Source organism: Serinus canaria, chromosome 10 (assembly GCF_022539315.1).
Source record: "Serinus canaria isolate serCan28SL12 chromosome 10, serCan2020, whole genome shotgun sequence".
Classification (NCBI taxonomy): domain Eukaryota; kingdom Metazoa; phylum Chordata; class Aves; order Passeriformes; family Fringillidae; genus Serinus; species Serinus canaria.
In genome coordinates, this window is record NC_066324.1 from 18,393,470 (window position 1) to 18,420,404 (window position 26,935).

Genomic DNA, 26,935 nt, shown 5'->3' on the forward strand with positions numbered 1-26,935 from the left:
AGTGATCCTAAGGTGGTTATTTAATAAGGAGGAGAGAGATATGATCCGGTCAGCTGCGATCAGGGATTGGGAAAGGCGAAATCCGAACAGGGGATCTGGGGCGGAGCGGTGGCTGAACCAAAAGCCGTCTTGGGAAACTCAGACAGAAGAGGGGAGGCAGAAGATGATAAATCTAAGAAATATGGTGATTCAAGGTATCAGGGAGGCGGAACCGAAGGCAGCAGGCAGAACATGAGCAAGGTGCTCAGAGAAATGTCAGGGGAAAGAGGAAACACCTACGGAGTGGTTGGAAAGACTCTGGAAAGGTCTGAGGATGTATTCAGGGACGGACCCTGATTCCCGGTGGGGATGGTGTTGTTAAAGACACAGTTTGTAGCAAAATCTTGGAAAGATATTTGAAAGAAGTTAAAGAAAATAGACGGCTGGCAGGAGCAGGGATTGCAGGAATTGTTGCGGGAAGCTCAGAAAGTTTACACGCACCGGGACGAGGAAAAACCAGAAAATACAAGCTAAAGTCCTGGTGGCAGCGGTGAGGGAGGCTCAGAAACAGGAAAGGAAGAAAGGATATGGCGAAAACAGTTGCCAGCAGAGAAAACGGGGTCCGTCTCAGGACAAGGGTTCGGGTGAGCAAAGCGGGATTTGAGTGCTATTACTGCAAAGAAAAGGGGCACATTAAGTGGAATTGCCCAAACAGAGCCAAGGATCAGGCAATATTTCAGGAAGATTAGGGGTGTCAGGGGCTTTTCAGTTTGGGGTCCAGAACATCTAGGTAGCCCTTGATAAAATTAAAAGTGGGACCCTACAGAGAAGAACTACAGTTTATGGTGGATTCAGGGGCGGAGTGGACGGCGGTGTTACAAATACCGAAGGGGTGCTCTTTGAGCTGTGACTCCATGATGGTAACAGGGGAAAAAGGGGATCCTTTTGAGGTCCCAATCATAAAAAAACGTTGAAAAACAAACATGGGAAACAGAAGGCACATTGGTAATATTTTATTAGCAAAGGACGCAGACTTTAACTTGCTGGGGCGGGACATGATGGTCGCTCTAGGGGTTGGGCTATCGGTGGAGAGAGCTCAGCTCAAGTGAAGCTTTATAGCCTCACTGCTCCTGATGAGGAAAAAATAGAACCGAGGGTGTGGTATGTCCCGGGAGAAGCTGGGAGGTTGGACCTAGAACCGATCCGGGTGGAAATTGAAAGACCTGAAGAACCTATATGGGTCAAACAGTATCCCCTCTCCATGGAAAGAAGAGGGGCTTGAAACCAGTGATTGACAAATTAATAAAGAAAGGCACACTGGAACCTTGCATGTCACGACATAATACCCCAATTTTGGCAGTGAGAAAAACCGGACGCAGCTTTAGGTTGGTGCAAGATTTACGGGCTGCGAATCAGAGAACTAAGACTCTGTTTCCCACAGTTTTGAATCCTTACACATTGTTAAACAGTCTCTCCCCTGAAGATACATGGTACAGCATAATTGATTCAAAGGATGCTTTCTGGACATGTGCCCTGGATGAGGGCAGTCGCGATTATTTTCACATTTCAATGGGAAGACCCAGGGACGAATAGAAAGCAGCAGCTCAGGTGGACTTCGTTGCCTCAGGGCTTTGTAGATTCTCCAAACTTATTTGGACAGGCACTTGAGCAGGTTGTGAATCATTTTGTACCCACAGAAGGGACAAAACTTCTAGAGTACTTGAGAATATGACTTGTTGGTTGCAGGAAAAGGGGAGGAGGAGGTAAGGACGAGCACAATTGGGCTTTTGAACTTTTTGGGAGAAAAGGGATTGAAAGTTTCAAAATTGAAATTGCAGTTCACAGAGCTGGAGGTCAGATATTTGGGACATTGGTTAACAAAAGGCAAAAAGAAATTGGACCCAGAGAGGGTGGCCAGCAGACAAAAAAGAGAGGTCCGGCAGCTTTGGGGTTGTTAGAGTATTGTCGGCAGTGGACTGAAAGTTATAGTGAAAAGGTGAAATTTCTCTATGAGAAACTCACCACAGATAGGATCGAATGGACACAAAAGGACGAGGAAGAGTTTAAGGGAGTCAAGGAGGCGCTCACGGCAGCCTCCTGAGCCTCCCTGATGTCAGGAAACCTTTTCAGTTGTTTGTGGACTCTAGCAACCACACGACACATGGGCTGCAGACGCAAAGACTGGGTGGGGATCAGGAAGCCTGGTAGGGTACTTGTCCCAGCTTTTGGACCCGGTCAGCAGGGGCTGGCCCCACGTGTTTGCAGGCAATTGTAGCTCTGGCTTAGCTAGTGGAATATGGAGGGGCTTGACGGCTGGCCTGCAAGGAAAGCTGAGTTAATAGAAGAAATAACAATTGATGATTTTCAGGTGTATCCATAGCAAGGAAGAAGACAAGGCCGTCAGCATGGAAACCGATTAGAAAAGATACATGAGAATTTTTGTAAGCTGGACTACGTGCCTAAGTAGATGTGTATACGTGCCTTATTAAATTTCCGTGGAACTTTTGCCAACTATATTGACGCTGATTGCTTTGCACCAATGAATATAATAAGTTATTGTGATGTAGTTAATGACTTAAGATCACGCTTTGTTAAGGGTATATAAACGGGGGAGAACACGCAGAATAAAAACTTTTTTCCTTCCTGGACCTTGGTCACATGTGTATGTCACGTCCGGCCTAACGGTGACAGTGGAGAGTAGCAAAAAAAGTGGACTTTTGGTGCACCTCTGGTAGTATTTGCACGGCACAACGTGCAGGGCATACTACAGCAGAAAGTGGACAAATGGCTCACAGATGCAAGGTTGTTAAAATATGAGGCCATTTTGATTAACTCACAGGACTTGGAATTGAGAACGACGGACTGCGCAGAACCCTGCGCAGTTTCTGTTTGGAGAGGCGGCAGAGAAATTAGTTCATGACTGCGTGGAGACAGTTGAGCTGCAAACCAAGATCAGGAAGGATTTAGAAGAAGAATAACTAGATGAAGGGGGTAAAGTGGTTTGTAGACGGGTCAAGCAGAGCGATCAAAGGAAAAAGAAAATCAGGATACGCGGGTCCTGGACGGGATGACAGGGAAAGCGATAGAGGCAGGTCCCCTGAATGCAAGCTGGTCTGCACAAGCATGCAAATTTTATGCAGTTTTGAGGGCATTGAAAAGACTGAAAGGGAAAAAGGGAACAGTTTCACCGATTCAAGGTATGCCTTTGGGGTGGTTCATACATTTGGAAAAATTTGGGAAGAAAGGGGGGCTGATCAACACAAGGGGAAAAGAACTGATGCATGGGGAACTGATTCGACAAATTCTGGAAGCATTGAGAGGGCCAGAAGAAATTGCAGTGGTCCATGTGAAGGGGCATCAGACAGGAATTCACTTCCGAACCAGAGGGAACAATTTGGCGGATCAGGAGGCCAAAACTGCGGCGCTGATTGTGGTAAGTACCCCAGAGATCGAAAGAGAAGAAACCCCTGACGATCCCCCTCAGCTCTCCCAAAAATAAATTGAATGCTATGAAAAGATCGGAGGTGAATTGAAGGAAGGTAAGTGGAGGTTACCTGATGGAAGAGAATTAGTTTCCAGAGGATTTACTAGAAGGATTTTATGAAGATTGCACCAGAAAACGCACTGCGGGGCACAGGCCCTGGCAAAGTAATTTTTAAAATTTTTCGGCTGCAAGGGAATTTATGAATTGGCAAGACAAGAGGTACAAGGGTGTTTGATTTGCCAAAAGGTAAACAAATCAAGAGCCAGAAAGGCTGCCGTGGGGAGTCGCCCCACTGCGTACCAACCATTTGAAAGAATTCAAGTTAATTTCACAGAATTGCCAAAGGTGGGAAGGTTCAAATTTGTACTGGTAATTGTGGATAGATTGACTCATTGGGTAGAAGCCTTTCCCAGCTCCTGAGCAACGGCCCAGACAGTGGCCAGAAAATTGTTAGAGGAAATTGTACCCCGATATGGGCTAGTGAATCACATTGATTGGATCAGGGAACACATTTCACATCAAAGGTTATTAAGCAAATGTCTGATGCATTGGGCATTTGATGGGAGTACCACACTCCATGGCACTCCCAGAGTTCAGGACAAGTGGAGAGAATGAATCAAACTTTGAAGGCGCAGTTATCCAAATTAATTTTGGAAACAAAGGTGTTCTGGTTGAAGTGTCTGCCCTTGGCTTGCTTAATATCCGAACCATGCCTCATTCAGAGACGGGGCTCTCACCATTTGAAATGCTATATGGAATGCCATACAAGCATGGAATGCTGGTGGGACACCCCGGATTTGAGGATGGTCAGGTTCAACCATACTTGGTTGCGATCAACAGAAACTTACAGGAACTTCGAAAACAGGGAATACTGACACAGAGTGCTCCTCTGGGGTTTGCTATTCAAAAAATTCAGCCTGGGGACAAGGTGTTTGTAAAAGTGTGGAAAGAGGCACCGCTCTCTCCTCACTGAGAAGATCCTTTTCTTGTGCTCCTGACAACAGACACGGCCATTCGGACAGCGGAGAAGGGCTGGACGCACACGTCTAGGGCAACAGGAAGAAGCACCCGATTGGAGGGTCACTTCTTCCCCCGGCGACTTGAAGATCCGACTCCGACATCCCCGTAAATGACCGACAACAAGCGGATAAGTTTTATGCTGTCAGATTGTGTATGCTGTCCGTTTGTACCCTTAAAGTGTGACTATTGTCAGGGTTTTTTTTGTGATTCATTGCAGAAGGGGACAGAGACCAAAGGGACTGTGCACCCAGTGTTTGGAAGAAGAACTTGAATTGACTGACCATATCCTGACCTTAGCCACAAGTTTGGGTATCAATGAATTAGATTCTCAGGAGTGGTCTTGCATTTTTCAAAAAGGGGTGCATGGGAAGCTTAGGTCCCAAGCAGAAATCCTGGATGTGGAGTGCCGGAAATCCATCAGGGTCCCTTGAAGTTCTGATGCAATCAGGGTGTCTTGGTGGGGCGCCTTTAAGAGGCGGTATGTGGCTAGGTGCGAGGCCGTCTTCCCTGAAGAGTACTCCTGCTGCCGCGAAGATGGTCTTCCTCGCCGCTGGTAGCACCCCAGGCAAAGGCAGAGGAGTACGCCTAGTGGGAATCCTGATTGGCCTGAGCTGAGTCATGTGCAGGATGCAGAGTCTGAGCACTGAGATCCCCAGGAACAACGAAAACGAAAGCTCCGTGGATGAGTGTGGGAAGTGCACTCAGGTGGTCCCAGTCGCAGGGGACGGGGGACTCTCGGCATACCAAGCCCCAGAGGAATGTCTCAAAGGAACTGGCAGGTACTGTTGGAAAAATGGCACTCGGGTGAAATTGTGTGAATTGGAAATCGGGATTTGGTTGTATCAATCCCGAGGTGGGGTTAAGGAACCGGCAGTCAAATGGTCACAGGTTCCAAAGGAGAAAGCAAGACACGGAACAGATGTCAATCCCCATTTGTGACCAGTGTAATCAAACTATGTGGGTCGGGGGAAAGACAGAGTCAATCTTTATTGCATATCACCAAGTGAACCCTTTGTGCTATAATAGCACAAGGGTGGGAATATGCACAACGAATGGGAAAATGTACTGGGTGACAAAGAATACAAAATTTGACAATAAGATTACCCGGAACAAAGACCCGCTCATACTGGATCTGGCACTGGCAAATGATGACAGGGTGTGCCTACAATATGATAGGGTGATTTGTTTTGTGAATGATAATGAGGACCCTGAAGGAAAAATGACAGAAATAACTCAGGAAATGAAATGAAGGGAGTCAGAATCGAGGAGACAGAGAATTGAGCAGGAGAGGTTAAAAACATTAAGCCAACAGTACGAAGTATTAGAAAAACAATATGCTGATGGGGAGTTACCTTCCCCAGACAGGAACTTGTTCATTGATCTAATACAAGAAATTGCAACAGAATTGGGTTTGTCGAACCATTGGATTTGTGGGGGGCTGAAATCTGTGGGAAAAAATGGCCATGGAAAGGGGAAGGTTTGGCTCCAGAACCACTTCTGAAATGGGACAGCCCGAGGGTCTCAAAATTGGTACAGAGACCTGAGGGGTGGGTTTTGGATCAAAGGGTGATTAGCACAATCAGTGTCAGTCGGGAGGGAAGAGAATACACTGAAATGATAGGATACACTCTGTGTGTGTCTACTCTGACGGTGTGAACTTGGATTCAAAAAAGCAAGGCATGCCACCCAGCCTTTCCTTTGGGGTATTGGAGCCTGGAAAATGATACAAATTGTGAGTGGGACGAAAGAAAAGGGTTATGCTGGGTCCAAAGTCCAGGAGCCAACCCTTTCCAATCCTTGGAAAGTGTAAGAGAATTCTGGGGAGACCCAGGGAGAGTAAACATTAAATGGAAAGCCCCGGATGGGATTTATTGGATCTGTGGGAAAAGGCATACAGTGAATTACCCCCAAGGTGGAAAGGGTCTTGCACTTTAGGTATGATCTGACCAGTTTTCTTTACTCTCCCAAGAACAAAAAGCAATCTGTTAGGGGCTCTGTTGTATGAGACCTTGAAAAGGGAGAGGAGGAGTCTGAAAAAGATAATACCAGTGATAAGCGGGAAACAAGCTTGGGGGGAAGAAGAGTAGCCAGCGGCACGAATAATCGATTATTATGGGCCGGCCATGTGGGCACAGGATGGAAGCTATAGATATAGGACCCCGATTTACCTACTGAACAGGGTGATCAGATTGCAAGCAGTTATGGAAATTGTATCAAATCACACCTCCGAAGCCCTGGATCTACTAAGTCGGCAGCACACACAGGTATGGGCCTTTGTACCAGAATTGAATAGCACTAGACTATTTGCTGGCCGAGGAAGGGGGAGTGTGTGGGAAATTTAATGAATCAGAATGTTGTACTGAGATTGATGACTATGGGGAAACCATAAGAGGTTTGGCAGCCGAAATAAAAAAGGTGGCCCATGTCCCAGTCTAAAAATGGAATTCTATTTTGCAGTCCTCATGGGGAGACAAGTTATTCGATGGAGCATGGTGGAACAAAGTAATATTTCTTGTCCCCTGTTGTGTAGCTGGGATCCAATTCCTGCCCTGTCTGATTCCGTGTTTTATCAGACTGATCCACTCCGTAGTCCGGGGAATGCAGATTGCAATAATTCCCATAGACTCGGAGGGAGCTTCCGGAGGTGATGCATCCAAGATCATGCTATTGGGAGAAAGAAAGAATGCCAGCAATGCTGCAGAAGCATTGGCATGGTTTGAGAAACAAAACGCTGAAGAAAGGAGTAGTATAGTGTATCAGGGCATCCTACACGGGGAATACAGAATAGTATAAGAGGTACTCAGTTTGTGAGGAACCCTCAGTGGTGATAGGTAGAGATAGAAAAATTAATAAATTGGAAGCATGAATTAAATTGGTGAAATAAATTGGGAGGGGTTGTAGATAGAGATAATTCACGGGATATGATAGAGTTAATTCATGCTTTGTAGCTGTATAAAAATTATAAAGATCCAAACATGCCTCTGACCCCCATGGCCAGAAGCAGGGCCTTCTTTCTATTCAAATATGGAAACTTTTTATAAAACTATTTTTATAAATTTGGCTGCCGATTTGATCATTTACAACACTCCTGTCCTTGTAAGGAGACATAAGGGACACTGAATCTTTAGGTTAGCTGTCGGTAGGAGCAACTTCCCTCCGTCGGCCACCTCTTTTCTCCCCGCAATTCACCGTGGTAGCTACAGTGGTGCTGAACAGGGGTGGCTTGCCACAGACACTGGGCAAAGGTGGTGAGAGAGCTATACACAAGGAGCTTTCAGTGGCATGTGTGAGGCTAGAACGGTATGGCATCCATAGCTGTGGGCAAAAAAAGGTCAGGGCATGTAATCAGCCACAGTAATATTAAACAGGTAATCTTTGCCAACTGCTGGCTGAGTTGTTTCTTTCTAAGGTAATGGGGGTTTTTGTCAACCAGAGCTGTATTTGTGGTCAGTATTTGCAGATGACATTGGGCGGTCCATTGGTGAGGAAAGTGAAGCAGTTTATATGGCATTCTGCAAAAAAGACGCGGATCTTTCTGTGTTCCTCATTTCTTAACAAAAATTAAGTTTAAAAACCCTGTGATTTTGCATATTCCCCTTCTATTTTTGCAGTAGAAGAGCTGATCTGTAAGATGTCCATCCCAGGCAGGAGTGAATGTGTTCAGAGTGCATCCATTTGGAATTCTTATTTGCATTGGAGAACTAGAGGAGAAAGGCTTGTCAGCGTGATAGAATGAAGGACATAATTACGAATAGCTGAGAGAGCTGTCAAGAAGTGCCTTTTTTACCATTTTCCTTAGCCTTTGCTATGGAATATTTTATAATAGGAACCAATGTGCTCCTCCATGCGTGGGTTTAGTGATGAAAAAAATTAGTCCTTTTGTGCAAAAGAATATCTAAAACACAAAGCAAATGTTACTGACTTGCTTTACATTTAGCTTAACAGAATGAAATCTCCAGAGAAAGGAGTAGCATTGCTTTCCTAGTAATCTACTAAAATATTTTCTTTCTGGTTGCAATGGTCTGTGGTTTCATGGTGCACTAATTCTCAAGTTTGCTAGATTCTAAAAATATGGAATAAAAGGAAGAAAAAGAAAAAAAAGCAGTTGCTGTGCTATTAAGAAAAATCCATGCACTTTTCTGAAAAACAATTCCATTATGTATTGCTTGGTATCCTTCAGGGAAACTAAATGCCATTTTTCCTGTGCTTTTCTGGAATGCTTATTAATATTAACTTCTGGCAATGCATTAGAGTGTCATTACAAACCCAGAGCCTGTTTCAGATGCTCATGCAGCCAAGTTCAATCCATGTTTAAGTTGTAGATATGATAGTTCATTAACAAAAGTGAAATGTTTGATATAAGAAATGGATTGTTTTACTGGGTCTAATTTAGTCTTGATTGGAACAGCAGAGTTTGCATTATTCTGGAGTTCTGTTGGAACTGTGCCAGTAGTGTGTAATTCTAGTCTGGGATTTGATATTCCTGATCAAGAACAAACATAAATTGCATGGAAAAGTGGCTTCTATTTGGGGGCTTTCTAGTCTCAGTCTTTAATTTACAATAGGGTGTGGTAGGTTTCAAAAGGCTTTGCAATTCTTTGAAGACTGACCCTTTTTTCCAGCTGTAAGCAAGGGTTCCACTAGGCTACGAAAATCAGTTCATTTTTGAAATGGACTTGTCTTCAAGCCTCAGTGATTCTGGAGGGATTCTATTTTCATTTTATTTTGTGTGTGTGTGTTTTGAGGGATTGTTTTTCTATTAAATTGTTGCTTTTAAATTATTTTCTGAAATATTTAGTTCTCATTATGCTCAGCTTGGGCAGAGTATATATGCTCTGGAATCATTAGTTTAAATAGGAGTCTTTAAGGAGGACAATGGGAAGGGAAATGCCTCTTCCAGTCAATTTGCAGCATAGCATAAAATAGTCCATTACAAAGGTGAAGATCCTGACTCCAAATGGAGCTATTATCAATCAGATGTAAGTCATGTATAATCCTCTCCTATAAATCCCATGACTACAACTCATACCGTTTTTTAAGTCAGTGTACAGAAGACTTGCAATCTGCTTGTGAATCAGTGCTTTTTCTCAAGTCTTGCTATTCCTTTCAGATGATTTAATTTTCCCTCAGGGTATCATACACTCATGAGAAGGGGAGTGTTAAAGATGGTGATAGAGAGCAACAGGACTTGTAATATTACATTAGGCTGATGTGTATCTGTCAGCAGTTTTGCAGGATTTGAACTGCGTAACCTTTTTATCAATTATTTTTTGCTATAATCAGATGCTATAATATGAGGTTGCTAATCTGAGATGACTTTGCCTAGTGTTCCAAAAGCCTGTAAGCTGGTATTCAAAGTGATTGCTGTACATTTGGTAAGTGTTGTAATAGAACTTGTTGGCAAATAAACTACAAACTGAAAACTAGTTTGCACTGCAGAGCATCATCTGCTCTTATTTGCATGACATATGTGTCTGGATGTCCCTGAATGTATTGCAGGGGTATTATATTAAGCATTGCATGGCTCTGTAGTAAGTACCAATTCTTGGCCCCTAAAGCCCAGAACAGAAGTATGCGAGGAAGACTGAAGAACTGTCTTGCTCTTTGCACATGCAGTGTGAAAGAGGGTTGGAGGGAAATTAAATTATTTACTCAAGGTCACAATGATGAGTCCAGCAGAGCTGGAAATGAGTTTAAATTTCCTAAGGGCTAGTGAAAAAGTAAGAAATGTGTTTGACAGAAAAATTAATTGTTTTGACATTAGTTTCCTTTGTAATGAGTGAGGGAAAACAATTGATCAGAAATCTCTTACGTGTAAGGAAAAAAGACAAAGTTGAAGGTTGGGAGAAACATTGGAAGATAAAGTAGGCAGGAGAAAGAGAGAGAGAGAAGCATGTCAGAGCATTTTTATAAAAGCGGGAAAAATCAAAGTAATTTCTCTTCTGCGGGATTGTGGTGGGTTTAGCACTGCCTATGATACCTTGTGAAGGCTGACCTAGAATAGATGCTAGACAGAATTAAGGAATAAAGTATGGATTTATTAAAAAGCCTCAGTGGGTACAGCCTGGGCAGCACAAGAGCCCAGCCAGGGCTATACCCAAGATGAACTCAAAATGGTCACAAAATGGACGACTGATCAGGTGGTGTCTCACTTCTATAAGTTCTGGTCCATTAGCATATTGAAGTTAATTATCCAATTACAGCTTTAGGTTATGAAGTCCCATCCTTCTTGTTTTTCTCTCTTCAGTCCTCATTCTTTACGCTCTTGAGTCTGAAATTTAGGTCTGTTGTCCTTGGTCCCAAGCTAGGAAAGGATTTGTTTTGTCTAGCTGCTCTGTGAAGAGAGTTTATCATGTGTAGGAACCCAGGGCACAAGGAATATTTCTCTGTCTGCTCTGAGGGGTTCTGACACCCAGAGAAACACTGCCTTTCACCTTTGCCCATGGAGAGGAATTCCAAGACTTCAAGACAGACTAGAATCTATCAAAGTGTGAAATAGATAATAGATAGCATAGTATATCACTTGGGTGAGAAATTTAGGAATTTGGGTCTAGTCCCTGTCCTCTTCTTCTTCATCTACTCCATTTTCTGCAATGTTGGTGGCATAGGGTGATTGGTCAAGGAAAGCACAATGCAGAGGTTACGTGAACAGTCAAGGAATGAGCTATTGGTAGATAAGTAGAATTAATGCACATTTTAAGAGTTAATTAGATGAAGCAACTTTAAAAGACCTTAAAACTGCACATTTGGGGCTATTTTGTGGTGCTTTTCCAGCTCACTGAGCCTGGTGGTGGACAGTGTGCAAAAATTTAGATAGGATAAAAATAGACAAGAAGCTGAAGACTGAAAAAGTCCTGTGCATCTCCTTTTTCCTGGCCCAGAACTGCTACAGGAGGGTTTTCACCATTTGGGGAGCCCTGAGAAGGGCCCAATGCAAAACAAACATCAATAACCATCCCTTAATATGAAGCTCAGAACTACACACTAAAGAAGTACAGAATCTGAAATATATAAAAGCTAAAACTTAAGGCATTAGGTAAACACTAGTGCAGGTACTAGAATGTATTCATTAATTTTCTGCTGTGAGGTAGGATTAGAAGAAAGGCAAAGAAGGATCAAAAACTTTTAAAAAGTATAAAGAAAACTTTATTAATGGGACTGAAAGTCAAAAAAAAAAATTAGAATAAAAGCTTTAGAACACTTTATATCTTCCCTCCTCCAACACTCTTCTTTCCCACTGACAATGTAAAGAGACAAAACTTTAAATTTTTAGTTAGTTTACTACCTCTAGAATAGTCTCTCTTTAGTTTTCTCAGGGATATGAGGTTTTTTTGACATGCTATGGAGACTTTTTACAAGAAACGGTTTTCTCGTGGTTTCAATTTCCACAGATAAATGTTAACTGGGAATCTGCATTCTTGAAATCCCTGCCATCTTTGGCAGTGTTATCGATACATATTATAATATTGGCTTTTTGCAAATATTAAAATGGATTTTATATGTGTGATGCTACAGTAACTTTGTTATAAATACATAGTATGGTTTTTTGTAGTTAATTAAGCTTAGACAGAGTAGTGAAATAGCTATGCTTAAATTAAATTACGTGTTAAAATGCCTGCTTGAACACAGGATGAGGACACCTGCTACAAATATGCCAACTATCAGCACTCACTCAGTGTGGTCTGAAGAAAGCTCGGACCAAGGCCCTAACTGGAAGTGAAAAGGAGCAGGAGCCAAAACCACAGCCAAGAAACGCATGCTCTAAAAGGACGGACCAAAGGAGGGGCCATGTAAAATAGCTCCTGGAAAATGTAAACTGGTTTAAGAATATACATAAGGGTCTATAATGTAAGGGAAAAGGTATTTAAGGGGTATCCCCAAAGGTAACAGTGTAGTCTTGGCTATGTGTCCAGATGCGCCCGACCATAACTTTGCTCTATGGTCCTGGTCTCCTATTGTCCTTTATTCAACCTTTAAACTTTCACAGGAGACTGAACATGTTTTTCACAGGCAGCTTTCCAACAGCTGCTTTTACAGACCATGTCAACTTATAGGGTATTATTTTAAGGATGAGTTGTTCAAAAGTAAAAGATCTTGTTGTAAATTATCAAATCGGCAGCCAAAATTATAAAAAAAATATTTTATAAATGTATTAGATCGACAACCAAATAGAATATTATAAACCCGCCACAGCCAAGACAGCGTAAACCCTGGACTTTGATGCTGGGCGACCTTGACGCAAGTTTAGACGGACGTAGTGTCAGCGTCTCCCCAGAGTTTCACACCAGCTGCTTCAGGTAGCCAGTTTATATATAGTTTATTCCGCCTGAAGTAGAAATGACATAAGATTTCTGTATGTCCCTTCATATGTATAACAGGGACTGTACAGATTCAGACCCATACAAAAGTTAGTCCATAGGTTTGGATGGCTGTCTGAGCTCCTCGAAATAGTCTTCTTTTCACTTGTAATAAGAATGTCGCCAGTCCTCGATGTAATCTCTTCCAGGTGCAGTCCCTTGAATGTTTCCGACATTCCTGGAAAATGGCTACTTATTGCCCGAGAAGGACTCATTCATTCGTTAACAGGCTTCATTTTATCTGGGCAAGTCCAGGAAATCTTTGAATAGAAAGAAGGCCATGGGGGTCAGAGGCATGTTTGGATCTTTATAATTTTTATACAGCTACAAAGCATGAATTAACTCTATCATATCCCGTGAATTATCTCTATCTACAACCCCTCCCAATTTATTTCACCAATTTAATTCATGCTTCCAATTTATTAATTTTTCTATCTCTACCCATCACCACTGAGGGTTCCTCACAAACTGAGTACCTCTTATACTATTCTGTATTCCCCGTGTAGGATGCCCTGATACACTATACTACTCCTTTCTTCAGCGTTTTGTTTCTCAAACCATGCCAATGCTTCTGCAGCATTGCTGGCATTCTTTCTTTCTCCCAATAGCATGATCTTGGATGCATCACCTCCGGAAGCTCCCTCCGAGTCTATGGGAATTATTGCAATCTGCATTCCCCGGACTACGGAGTGGATCAGTCTGATAAAACACGGAATCAGACAGGGCAGGAATTGGATCCCAGCTACACAACAGGGGACAAGAAATATTACTTTGTTCCACCATGCTCCATCGAATAACTTGTCTCCCCATGAGGACTGCAAAATAGAATTCCATTTTTAGACTGGGACATGGGCCACCTTTTTTATTTCGGCTGCCAAACCTCTTATGGTTTCCCCATAGTCATCAATCTCAGTACAACATTCTGATTCATTAAATTTCCCACACACTCCCCCTTCCTCGGCCAGCAAATAGTCTAGTGCTATTCAATTCTGGTACACAAAGGCCCATACCTGTGTGTGCTGCCGACTTAGTAGATCCAGGGCTTCGGAGGTGTGATTTGATACAATTTCCATAACTGCTTGCAATCTGATCACCCTGTTCAGTAGGTAAATCGGGGTCCTATATCTATAGCTTCCATCCTGTGCCCACATGGCCGGCCCATAATAATCGATTATTCGTGCCGCTGGCTACTCTTCTTCCCCCCAAGCTTGTTTCCCGCTTATCACTGGTATTATCTTTTTCAGACTCCTCCTCTCCCTTTTCAAGGTCTCATACAACAGAGCCCCTAACAGATTGCTTTTTGTTCTTGGGAGAGTAAAGAAAACTGGTCAGATCATACCTAAAGTGCAAGACCCTTTCCACCTTGGGGGTAATTCACTGTATGCCTTTTCCCACAGATCCAATAAATCCCATCCGGGGCTTTCCATTTAATGTTTACTCTCCCTGGGTCTCCCCAGAATTCTCTTACACTTTCCAAGGATTGGAAAGGGTTGGCTCCTGGACTTTGGACCCAGCATAACCCTTTTCTTTCGTCCCACTCACAATTTGTATCATTTTCCAGGCTCCAATACCCCAAAGGAAAGGCTGGGTGGCATGCCTTGCTTTTTTGAATCCAAGTTCACCGTCAGAGTAGACACACACAGAGTGTATCCCATCATTTCAGTGTATTCTCTTCCCTCCCGACTGACACTGATTGTGCTAATCACCCTTTGATCCAAAACCCACCCCTCAGGTCTCTGTACCAATTTTGAGACCCTCGGGCTGTCCCATTTCAGAAGTGGTTCTGGAGCCAAACCTTCCCCTTTCCATGGCCATTTTTCCACAGATTTCAGCCCCCCACAAATCCAATGGTTCGACAAACCCAATTCTGTTGCAATTTCTTGTATTAGATCAATGAACAAGTTCCTGTCTGGGGAAGGTAACTCCCCATCAGCATATTGTTTTTCTAATACTTCGTACTGTTCGCTTAATGTTTTTAACCTCTCCTGCTCAATTCTCTGTCTCCTCGATTCTGACTCCCTTCATTTCATTTCCTGAGTTATTTCTGTCATTTTTCCTTCAGGGTCCTCATTATCATTCACAAAACAAATCACCCTATCATATTGTAGGCACACCCTGTCATCATTTGCCAGTGCCAGATCCAGTATGAGCGGGTCTTTGTTCCGGGTAATCTTATTGTCAAATTTTGTATTCTTTGTCACCCAGTACATTTTCCCATTCGTTGTGCATATTCCCACCCTTGTGCTATTATAGCACAAAGGGTTCACTTGGTGATATGCAATAAAGATTGACTCTGTCTTTCCCCCGACCCACATAGTTTGATTACACTGGTCACAAATGGGGATTGACATCTGTTCCGTGTCTTGCTTTCTCCTTTGGAACCTGTGACCATTTGACTGCCGGTTCCTTAACCCCACCTCGGGATTGATACACCAAATCCCGATTTCCAATTCACACAATTTCACCCGAGTGCCATTTTTCCAACAGTACCTGCCAGTTCCTTTGAGACATTCCTCTGGGGCTTGGTATGCCGAGAGTCCCCCGTCCCCTGCGACTGGGACCACCTGAGTGCACTTCCCACACTCATCCACGGAGCTTTCGTTTTCGTTGTTCCTGGGGATCTCAGTGCTCAGACTCTGCATCCTGCACATGACTCAGCTCAGGCCAATCAGGATTCCCACTAGGCGTACTCCTCTGCCTTTGCCTCCGCCCCCTGGGGTGCTAGCAGCGGCGAGGAAGACCATCTTTGCGGCAGCAGGAGTACTCTTCAGGGAAGACGGCCTCGCACCTAGCCACATACCGCCTCTTAAAGGCGCCCCACCGAGACACCCTGATTGCATCAGAACTTCAAGGGACCCTGATGGATTTCCGGCACTCCACATCCAGGATTTCTGCTTGGGACCTAAGCTTCCCACGCACCCCTTTTTGAAAAATGCAAGACCACTCCTGAGAATCTAATTCATTGATACCCAAACTTGTGGCTAAGGTCAGGATATGGTCAGTCAATTCAAGTTCTTCTTCCAAACACTGGGTGCACAGTCCCTTTGGTCTCTGTCCCCTTCTGCAATGAATCACAGAAAAACCCCTGACAATAGTCACACTTTAAGGGTACAAACGGACAGCATACACAATCTGACAGTATACAACTTATCCGCTTGTTGTCGGTCATTTACGGGGATGTCGGAGTCGGATCTTCAAGTCGCCGGGGGAAGAAGTGACCCTCCAATCGGGTGCTTCTTCCTGTTGCCCTAGACGTGTGCGTCCAGCCCTTCTCCGCTGTCCGAATGGCCGTGTCTGTTGTCAGGAGCACAAGAAAAGGATCTTCTCAGTGAGGAGAGAGCGGTGCCTCTTTCCACACTTTTACAAACACCTTGTCCCCAGGCTGAATTTTTTGAATAGCAAACCCCAGAGGAGCACTCTGTGTCAGTATTCCCTGTTTTCGAAGTTCCTGTAAGTTTCTGTTGATCGCAACCAAGTATGGTTGAACATGACCATCCTCAAATCTGGGGTGTCCCACCAGCATTCCATGCTTGTATGGCATTCCATATAGCATTTCAAATGGTGAGAGCCCCGTCTCTGAATGAGGCATGGTTCGGATATTAAGCAAAGCCAAGGGCAGACACTTCAACCAGAACACCTTTGTTTCCAAAATTAATTTGGATAACTGCGCCTTCAAAGTTTGATTCATTCTCTCCACTTGTCCTGAACTCTGGGAGTCCCATGGAGTGTGGTACTCCCATCAAATGCCCAATGCATCAGCCATTTGCTTAATAACCTTTGATGTGAAATGTGTTCCCTGATCCAAATCAATGTGATTCACTAGCCCATATCGGGGTACAATTTCCTCTAACAATTTTCTGGCCACTGTCTGGGCCGTTGCTCAGGAGCTGGGAAAGGCTTCTACCCAATGAGTCAATCTATCCACAATTACCAGTACAAATTTGAACCTTCCCACCTTTGGCAATTCTGTGAAATCAACTTGAATTCTTTCAAATGGTTGGTACGCAGTGGGGCGACTCCCCACGGCAGCCTTTCTGGCTCTTGATTTGTTTACCTTTTGGCAAATCAAACACCCTTGTACCTCTTGTCTTGCCAATTCATAAATTCCCTTGCAGCCGAAAAATTTTAAAAATTACTTTGCCAGGGCCTGTGCCCCGCAGTGCGTTTTCTGGTGCAATCTTCATAAAATCCTTCTAGTAAATCCTCTGGAAACTAATTCCCTTCCGTCAGGTAACCTCCACTTACCTTCCTTCAATTCACCTCCGATCTTTTCATAGCATTCAATTTATTTTTGGGAGAGCTGAGGGGGATCGTCAGGGGTTTCTTCTCTTTCGATCTCTGGGGTACTTACCACAATCAGCGCCGCAGTTTTGGCCTCCTGATCCGCCAAATTGTTCCCTCTGGTTCGGAAGTGAATTCCTGTCTGATGCCCCTTCACATGGACCACTGCAATTTCTTCTGGCCCTCTCAATGCTTCCAGAATTTGTCGAATCAGTTCCCCATGCATCAGTTCTTTTCCCCTTGTGTTGATCAGCCCCCTTTCTTCCCAAATTTTTCCAAATGTATGAACCACCCCAAAGGCATACCTTGAATCGGTGAAAACTGTTCCCTTTTTCCCTTTCAGTCTTTTCAATGCCCTCAAAACTGCATAAAATTTACATGCTTGTGCAGACCAGCTTGCATTCAGGGGACCTGCCTCTATCGCTTTCCCTGTCATCCCGTCCAGGACCGCGTATCCTGATTTTCTTTTTCCTTTGATCGCTCTGCTTGACCCGTCTACAAACCACTTTACCCCTTCATCTAGTTCTTCTTCTTCTAAATCCTCCCTGATCTTGGTTTGCAGCTCAACTGTCTCCACGCAGTCATGAACTAATTTCTCTGCCGCCTCTCCAAACAGAAACTGCGCAGGGTTCTGCGCAGTCGTCGTTCTCAATTCCAAGTCCTGTGAGTGAATCAAAATGGCCTCATATTTTAACAACCTTGCATCTGTGACCCATTTGTCCACTTTCTGCTGTAGTATGCCCCGCACGTTGTGCCGTGCAAATACTACCAGAGGTGCACCAAAAGTCACTTTTTTTGCTACTTCCACTGTCACCGTTAGGCCGGACGTGACATACACATGTGACCAAGGTCCAGGAAGGAAAAAAGTTTTTATTCTGCGTGTTCTCCCATTTATATACCCTTAACAAAGCGTGATCTTAAGTCATTAACTACATCACAATAACTTATTATATTCATTGGTGCAAAGCAATCAGCGTCAATATAGTTGGCAAAAGTTCCACGGAAATTTAATAAGGCACGTATACACATCTACTTAGGCACGTAGTCCAGCTTACAAAAATTCTCATGTATCTTTTCTAATCGGTTTCCATGCTGACGGCCTTGTCTTCTTCCTTGCTATGGATACACCTGAAAATCATCAATTGTTATTTCTTCTATTAACTCAGCTTTCCTTGCAGGCCAGCCGTCAAGCCCCTCCATATTCCACTAGCTAAGCCAGAGCTACAATTGCCTGCAAACACGTGGGCCAGCCCCTGCTGACCGGGTCCAAAAGCTGGGACAAGTACCCTACAGGCTTCCTGATCCCCACCCAGTCTTGCGTCTGCAGCCCATGTGTTGTGTGGTTGCTAGAGTCCACAAACAACTGAAAAGGTTTCCTGACATCAGGGAGGCTCAGGAGGCTGCCGTGAGCGCCTCCTTGACTCCCTTAAACTCTTCCTCGTCCTTTTGTGTCCATTCGATCCTATCTGTGGTGAGTTTCTCATAGAGAAATTTCACCTTTTCACTATAACTTTCAGTCCACTGCCGACAATACTCTAACAACCCCAAAAGCTGCCGGACCTCTCTTTTTGTCTGCTGCCAGCCTTTCTGGGTCCAATTTCTTTTTGCCTTTTGTTAACCAATGTCCCAAATATCTGACCTCCAGCTCTGTGAACTGCAATTTCGATTTTGAAATTTTCAATCCCTTTTCTCCCAAAAAGTTCAAAAGCCCAATTGTGCTCGTCCTTACCTCCTCCTCCCCTTTTCCTGCAACCAACAAGTCATATTCTCAAGTACTCTAGAAGTTTTGTCCCTTCTGTGGGTACAAAATGATTCACAACCTGCTCAAGTGCCTGTCCAAATAAGTTTGGAGAATCTACAAAGCCCTGAGGCAACGAAGTCCACCTGAGCTGCTGCTTTCTATTCGTCCCTGGGTCTTCCCATTGAAATGTGAAAATAATCGCGACTGCCCTCATCCAGGGCACATGTCCAGAAAGCATCCTTTGAATCAATTATGCTGTACCATGTATCTTCAGGGGAGAGACTGTTTAACAATGTGTAAGGATTCAAAACTGTGGGAAACAGAGTCTTAGTTCTCTGATTCGCAGCCCGTAAATCTTGCACCAACCTAAAGCTGCTGTCCGGTTTTCTCACTGCCAAAATTGGGGTATTATGTCGTGACATGCAAGGTTCCAGTGTGCCTTTCTTTATTAATTTGTCAATCACTGGTTTCAAGCCCCTCTTCTTTCCATGGAGAGGGGATACTGTTTGACCCATATAGGTTCTTCAGGTCTTTCAATTTCCACCCGGATCGGTTCTAGGTCCAACCTCCCAGCTTCTCCCGGGACATACCACACCCTCGGTTCTATTTTTTCCTCATCAGGAGCAGTGAGGCTATAAAGCTTCACTTTGAGCTGAGCTCTCTCCACCGATAGCCCAACCCCTAGAGCGACCATCATGTCCCGCCCCAGCAAGTTAAAGTCTGCGTCCTTTGCTAATAAAATATTACCAATGTGCCTTCTGTTTCCCATGTTTGTTTCAACGTTTTTTATGATTGGGACCTCAAAAGGATCCCCTTTTTCCCCTGTTACCATCATGGAGTCACAGCTCAAAGAGCACCCCTTCGGTATTTGTAACACCGCCGTCCACTCCGCCCCTGAATCCACCATAAACTGTAGTTCTTCTCTGTAGGGTCCCACTTTTAATTTTATCAAGGGCTACCTAGATGTTCTGGACCCCAAACTGAAAAGCCCCTGACACCCCTAATCTTCCTGAAATATTGCCTGATCCTTGGCTCTGTTTGGGCAATTCCACTTAATGTGCCCCTTTTCTTTGCAGTAATAGCACTCAAAATCCCGCTTTTGCTCACCCGAACCCTTGTCCTGAGACGGACCCGTTTTCTCTGCTGGCACTGTTTTCGCCATATCCTTTCTCCTTTCCTGTTTCTGAGCCTCCCTCACCGCTGCCACCAGGACTTTAGCTTGTATTTTCTGGTTTTCCTCGTCCCGGTGCGTGTAAACTTTCTGAGCTTCCCGCAACAATTCCTGCAATCCCTGCTCCTGCCAGCCGTCTATTTTCTTTAACTTCTTTCAAATATCTTTCCAAGATTTTGCTACAAACTGTGTCTTTAACAACACCATCCCCACCGGGGAATCAGGGTCCGTCCCTGAATACATCCTCAGACCTTTCCAGAGTCTTTCCAACAACTCCGTAGGTGTTTCCTCTTTCCCCTGACATTCTCTGAGCACCTTGCTCATGTTCTGCCCTTTCGGTTCCGCCTCCCTGATACCTTGAATCACCATATTTCTTAGATTTATCATCTTCTGCCTCCCCTCTTCTGTCTGAGTTTCCCAAGACGGCTTTTGGTTCAGCCACCGCTCCGCCCCAGATCCCCTGCTCGGATTTCGCCTTTCCCAATCCCTGATGGCAGCTGACCGGATCATATCTCTCTCCTCCTTATTAAATAACCACCTTAGGATCACTTGGAGATCCTCATAAGTATATATGCTTGTTCCCAAAAACTCATCACCCCTCTCTGCTACTCCTAGTGGGTCATCCATCAGCTTTCGCATCTCCTTTTTGGACGCCCTTACATCACTGGTGTCAATCGGGGTGTGGATATATCCAATCACCCCTGGAGCTGTCGGTACCTCCCATAAGGGATAGATACCAGGTTTTCCTCCTCATCCCCAGTTTCCCCCACGGTCGACCTCCTCGTTCTCCGCCTTGTTCAGTGTGCCAGGGGAGAGTCGTCCCTGGGGACGCCCGCCCCCTTCTCCTTGGTTTTCGGAGATATTTGAGGCTGCGGCTGTGCACCACAGCCGCGTGGCCATATATGGAAGCGGATGCAGACGCCTGTTCTGGTGGCGGCGGTGGTGCAGTCGCCTGAGCTTGCGGCACCCCCACCTCGGGAGGCATCCCTGGCGCCGCCTGTGCCGGCGCAGGATCTGGCTGCTGTGGAGCCGCAAGGTAAGGGGGTGGAAGATTTTTCAACGGTTCCCACTCCCTCCCTGCTTTCAACCTGGGTATAAACCCGAGCAAGCATGCCTCCACATGTCCGTGTATTCGATTTCCTCAGGATCCCGCGGACTGCGACCAGCCACGTGGTCAAACAAAGACTCACAAGTCCAATTTTCAAACGTGCTGGATATTGGCCAAACCACGTACTATCCGATCTCCCTCCCTCCCCATTTCTCCATGCTAAAATGGATCATCTTTTCCTTGGATTTCCCCACTCTCTGCAGACTCTCGTTCCAGTGTTCCAGCATCCACCCCAGAGGACTATCTCAGGGTATTTCTGGTAACACTCTTTCAGGGACCTGAGGGATTTTCTACAGAGTTCTCTTTTGCTGCTTGCTCTTTCCCAACCCCATTTTCTCAAGGAAAGTTGCGACTTTCCTTACCTTCTCTTGTTTTCCTGGGACTTTCGTCTTGAGTCCTGATCTTCTCTCCAATGTCAAGTTTTCCAGCTCACAAAAAGTCGCCAGCCCGACCAAGTCGAACAGTTAACCACTCTGTCGACTTTTGGGTAGTCTTTCTTACCTGTTTCCTCCGGTTTCAGAAGGTGTACAAATTCCTGGAACTTTCCAGGCTCGCTTCTCCCTTCCGATCCCAAACGTGACCGGTTTTCCCCCTAGACTCTCCCTGAGCCCTGGGTCTCGTGTGTTTTGAACCAGAACCTATTGCTTCCCCCTTGACTGACCACTTCCCTCGCCGGATAGTGGAACTGCAGTTGTGGGGTCCACACTCGCTCCGTGACAGTGTCACGTCTCACACACGCGTCTGATCATGCTCTACCCAACCACACAATACTTACGGTTCTTTTCTTGCGTGGATCTCTTCATGCACGTTGATTTTTACAGATGAAAAAACCCTTGGATCTCGGAGATCTCTCTAGATCTTTCCGAAACGAGAATGGGCCTTTATCTCCTTGGCTGCGGCTCCATTAGCACGTGGCTCCAATCATCATCTGTAGCTCCGGTCTGCGGCTTTTTGTGGATCTGATTGGTTCAGAAATCCGATTCCCGTCCAGGCCGCTAAAAATAAGCGGGGCGCCCCCCCCGGACAAGAAAAGGGGTTCCCAGACCCCAATATCAGATCATGTCAGGCCGTCACCAAGTTGTTGTAAACGATCAAATTGGCAGCCAAATTTATAAAAAAAAAAAAAATTTATAAATTTATTTGATCGGCAACCAAATAGAATATTATAAAACCGCTACAGCCAAGACAGTGTCAACCCCGGACTTTGACACTGGGTGAACCTTGTTTGGACTGACGTAGTGTCAGCGTCTCCCCAGAGTTTCACACCAGCTGCTTCAGGTAGCCAGTTTATATATAGTTTATTCCGCCTGAAGTAGAAATGACATAAGATTTCTGTATGTCCCTTCATATGTATAACAGGGACTGTACAGATTCAGACCCATACAAAAGTTAGTCCATAGGTTTGGATGGCTGTCTGAGCTCCTCGACATAGTCTTTTCAATTGTAGCCAGAATGTCGCCAGTATCGAGTAATCTCGATGTAATCTCTTCCAGGTGCCGTTCTTTGAATGTTTCTGACATTCCTGGGAAATGGACGCTAATTGCCCGAGAAGGACTCATTCATTCGTTAACAGGCTTGATTTTATCTGGGCGAGTCCGGGAAATCTTTGAATAGAAATAAGGCCCTGCTTCTGGCCATGGGGGTCAGAGGCATGTTTGGATCTTTATAATTTTTATACAGCTACAAAGCATGAATTATCTCTGTCATATACTACAGTTTTCTTCATTTATTTCTGATATCATCTTTATTTCTGGGAACAGAAGTTTTCTTCTTCTTCCCTGGGGTCTTAATTTCTCTGGTCTCTCTCTATTCAAGCTTCTCATTGAATCACTGCTATTTTAACATTTGTCACATTTGCCTGCTTCAGCACAGGTGCTTTTGCTTATATTTGTAATTTGAGCACCTCATCCCCCTATATTTTTAATGAGTTACAAGACTATTTTAGGGTATCATAGTTCATCACTATGGTTTACAAAAGGATTTTCAGCCTAAAATTAAGGTATCTCCTCATTTCACTTTCTAGCTGGGATCTGACTCCTTTTTACTGATTTTTATGTCTCTGTGTTGTCTTTCATGTGTCTTTGTTTTTTTCTCTCCCTTGAGAGAGGATTGATGTCTGTAGGTCTCATCTGTATATTGAAAGTGTTAATATCTCACTGAGGACTGGTAGATGGCACTTCAGCAGCTGTGCGGGAAGCAGCTAGGATCGTAGCAGCAGGGTTAGGGTTCAGCTGCAGTACGTCGTGGCTGGTGGCCTCCTCTCCCCCTGCAAGACTGCTGCTAGAGCTCAGCCAGGCTGTGTGGGCAGCGGCGGAGTGCACCTGGCCCGGCCCGGCCTGGGGTGCTGGGCCAGCCTGTGTGCTATTTCCAAGCCAGAAGAGAAAGAGTCTCACACATTTTTTTCATCTTTACATGTGTATTCATAGAGGTTTGTTCAGCTTTTTTAGTGGTTTACCAGATTCTTAAATTCTTAAAACTAGTTACTGATTTTTTTTTTTTTTGTTAGACACGAAGGAAACTACTAGCAGCTTCTCTTTGAAAATTACTTCTGTGGGTGGCTCTAATGTAAAACCAGTACATTCCATCCCTCACCTCTGTGAATAAACATGTCAAAAACTATTATTAAAATTACATTCAACATACAACATTTACCTAGAACAATGAAACTACTTAATTAAACAGAAGGAAAAATTTCCTAACCTCCACCTCTAGACATTTACCATAATTGCAATATAAACTTTTTACTGTCATTCTACTTAACCTTATGACCGAATATGTGCTTTGCCCTTTATTTCTCCTCATAAATCTTTATCTCACAGCTTTAATTTAAAAATCTGGCAATTTCAGTTCAGAACCGGGTAGAACGTCTAATTTTGTGTAGTGGTTTTGTTTTGCTAATTTGAGGTTTCCCAGCCAACGCACCAATTAATTTGATGGGTTTAGCACTGGCTAAATGCTACTGCACTAAAATATATTTATTAATTTTCTGCTCTGAGATAGGATTGGGAGGAAGGCAAAGCAGGCTCAACAACTTCTAAAGGGTATGAAGAAAACTTTATAAATAGGACTAAAAGAAAAAAAAGATTAGAATAAAACCTTTTAAACACTCTCCTTCCTACCCTCCCCAGCACTCTTCTTTCTCACTGACAATGTAAAGAGACAAAACTTAAAATTTGTTAAAGAACTTTCTTCCATCAGAATCCTTTGCAACACAGTCATCTCCCAGGTGCCATGAGACCTTACTGTGCAGTAATGGAGCCTTGTTTCTACTAGGCCTGGACATGTCCCAGTGTCAACTGTGTCCCATGTGTGAGAGTCTGTCCGAAATATCCTCCAATCTGCCTCACAACTATCATTGAGAGACCGCTCAGAAGACCCCCTTTGTCCCACTCCTAGCCACAGTGGAAAGTTACCCGCCAAGTCAGGGGGCTTCCTGACCTGAAAATGTTGCTAAGTCGTTTCCACAGGTGCACTCTCCTTCACGCTACACTGAGCTCAATGAGAAGAAGGGACACTGTGCCCTTTTTGCAACAATAGCCTTGGAAGCTGTCCCACCTCTTGGCCTGGCTGGACTTCTCCTGAGCTTTTGGGTGGTCTCCCACAGAAGACCCCTCTCGTTCATCTACAACCACCATGACAGACAAGCTGAGATGACAGAAGCCTCTCCACCAGAGAAAACCCCGAGAAATCCCCATGTTGGAAAGGCCTCCCTCACACTTTCCAAGGACTGGGTCTGGAGCCCCCAGCCTGGGGGAGTTGCACAGGGGGAGGCGAGCTGACTAAAGCAAGATGGATGACTGCAGCTGCGGGCACTGGACCACGAAAACAATGGCCCTCGCCCGCTGCAAGGTGGACTGTGTGTACCCCTTTTCCAAATACCATTTTTTTTACCAGAAGATACAATAGATTTGCTTTTGAAATAATCCCCTTCCCCCTCATCAAGAAAAGTATAATTAGGGTCCAGAATGGACTGCATCTCTGAGATCTCCCTGGATGTGACCTGGTGAACCTCTTCAGCTCGACACCGAAGGACCTCCGCCATTCTCATATTTGGTAGCTATATACCCTTTTCCTTTTCCTCCCTTATTTTCCTTATTCTTCCCTGTGGGAACTCAGCACATCACTCCTGATGTCCAGAGCTACCGAGAGAACCACTGGGGGGCTTGGGGACCTTAGAATTTTGCCAAAAGAACTTGGTGGCTTGATTTTGATCCATCTAGGGATGTGCCACCGATGTATGAGGAGATGGAACCTGTGGGAATTCCTCGGGTGTGAATGGTGAAGGGAAAACATGGTTATAGGGTGGATCACAGATTTTGGGGTTTTGGTACAGGGGGGTTGTGGAGACAAGATGGAGGAATCGGGGCATGTCACAAGACTCTTCTTTCTTCTTCTTCTCGTCCATCTTCTGCGGTGGTGTTGGCACTTGGGGATTCGTCTGGGGTGAGGGTGTACTTGGTGACGAGGGTGATAGGTATTGGGGATAAAAGGTAAATCTGATATTGGTAGTTTTTGTTATAAAAAGATGTGCCCGCCTTGGGGGAAGGTCAGAGTGCCTTTGGCTGCCGTGCTGGTCAGATCCCGGTCGGACAGAGAAGGGACTTTGTAGATAAGAAATAATAAACAATTCTGAAGACCAAAAAAACCTTGAGTCCAGACTCATCTTTTGAGGCCCAGCGTGCAAGAACCATCCTAAGCGTGTGTGGGAGCAGAGACGAACAGCCGAACCCCATACTTCCCTTTTTTTCCCCTAATTCCTCCCCAATGCATTTTGCTGTGGTTGTTTCAATAAAGTCCATTTGTGCTGATTAATCTGCAAAACACCCTTGTACTATGTCAGGTTTTGCACCCTGAAATCAATCTAAAGAACCACTACGAAGCCCGTCCGCAGGGACGGCTCATAACAACATGACACCTAACATGGTGAAAATAGAGCCTTGTATCCATGAGATTCCATTGTGCCACAATGGTCTGCTGAATTCCATGAAGCTGCTCATTGTCACAATGGACACTGAGTTCCACATGCCCTGGCAGTACACAAGTGGCACCTGTATTCCCTGTTGCCAATGCCCTGCGTTGTTCAAAATTGAAACTTTTTTCCCCAAGATTCCTTGCATCAGAGTGATCTCATTGGTTCTATGAGGCCCCACTGCAAAAGAGTTCACACTTGCTTCCATGAGATTCCATTGTCTAACAATGTTCTCCTGTGTTCCCTTAGGCCTGGCTGTGTCAAAATGGACATTTGCTTGCAAGAGCCTTGGAAACTTCCCATTGGCACCTGGGTTTCATAAAGCCCTGCTGTGTTGACAATTTCCTCTTTGTTCCATGAGATTCCACTACTTCTCAATGATACCCTTGGTTCCACGATGGCCCTCTGTATCACAATAGAGTCTTAGTGTCTTGAGATTCCCTTGGGTCACAATGGTCTCCTGTGTTCCATCAGGCCTGGCTGTGTCATAATGAACATTCGTTTCTATGAGCAGGGGCAATGTTCTGGTGGCACCTGTGTTCCATGACGTCCTGCTATCTTACAAGTGACAGTTTGTTCCTTGAGAATCCATGGAGTCACAATGGTCACTTAGGTTCTGTGAGGCTCTGCTGTTTTCACAAATGACACTTGGTTCCACAGGATTCCAGTGCCCCCCAATATTCTCCTGGGTTCCATGAGGCCCTGCTGGGTCACAACAGCCCCTTGCTTGCACAAACCATGGCATGATCCCAGTTCCCCCTGAGTTCCATGTGGCCACGTTGTTTTCACAACTGACACATGGTTCTATGAAATTTCATTGCAACC